This window comes from Nannospalax galili, unplaced genomic scaffold (genome assembly GCF_000622305.1).
Source record: "Nannospalax galili isolate Female #2095 unplaced genomic scaffold, S.galili_v1.0 scaffold17, whole genome shotgun sequence".
NCBI classification, from domain to species: Eukaryota; Metazoa; Chordata; class Mammalia; order Rodentia; family Spalacidae; genus Nannospalax; species Nannospalax galili.
Window position 1 is genome coordinate 2222210 of NW_008342276.1, and position 538 is coordinate 2222747.

Below are 538 nucleotides of genomic sequence, written 5' to 3' on the forward strand. Positions count from 1 at the left end.
ACTTCCCTCTAAGAACGGCTTTCAGCGTGTCCCAGAGGTTTTGTTGTGTTGTATTGTCCTTTTCATTTAATTCCAGGAATACTTTTATTTCTTTCCTAATTTCTCTTTTGACCCATTCATCATTCAGGAGTGTGTTGTTTAATCTCCATGTATTCGTGTGGTGATTTTGGCTTCTTCAGGTGTTGATTGTAAGCTTAATTGCACTGTGTTCTGATAGAACACATGGAATTATTTCAATCTTTTTGTATTTGCTGAGCTTTGCTTTGTGGCCCAGTATATGGTCGTATTTGGAGAAAGTTCCATGGGGATGAGTATAAAGTATGTCCTTTGGTGTTTGGGTGGAATACTCGCTAGATATCTGTTAAGTCCATTTAATATATGGTTTTGTTTAATTCAGATGTCTCTCTGTTAAGTCTCTGGCCTGTTGACCTATCTAATGGAGATAGTGGGGTATTGAAGTCCCCTACTACTAATGAGTTGGGATTAATCTGGGTCTTATAGTCCTGTAGTACTGTTTTTATGAAGTTGGGCTCACTGG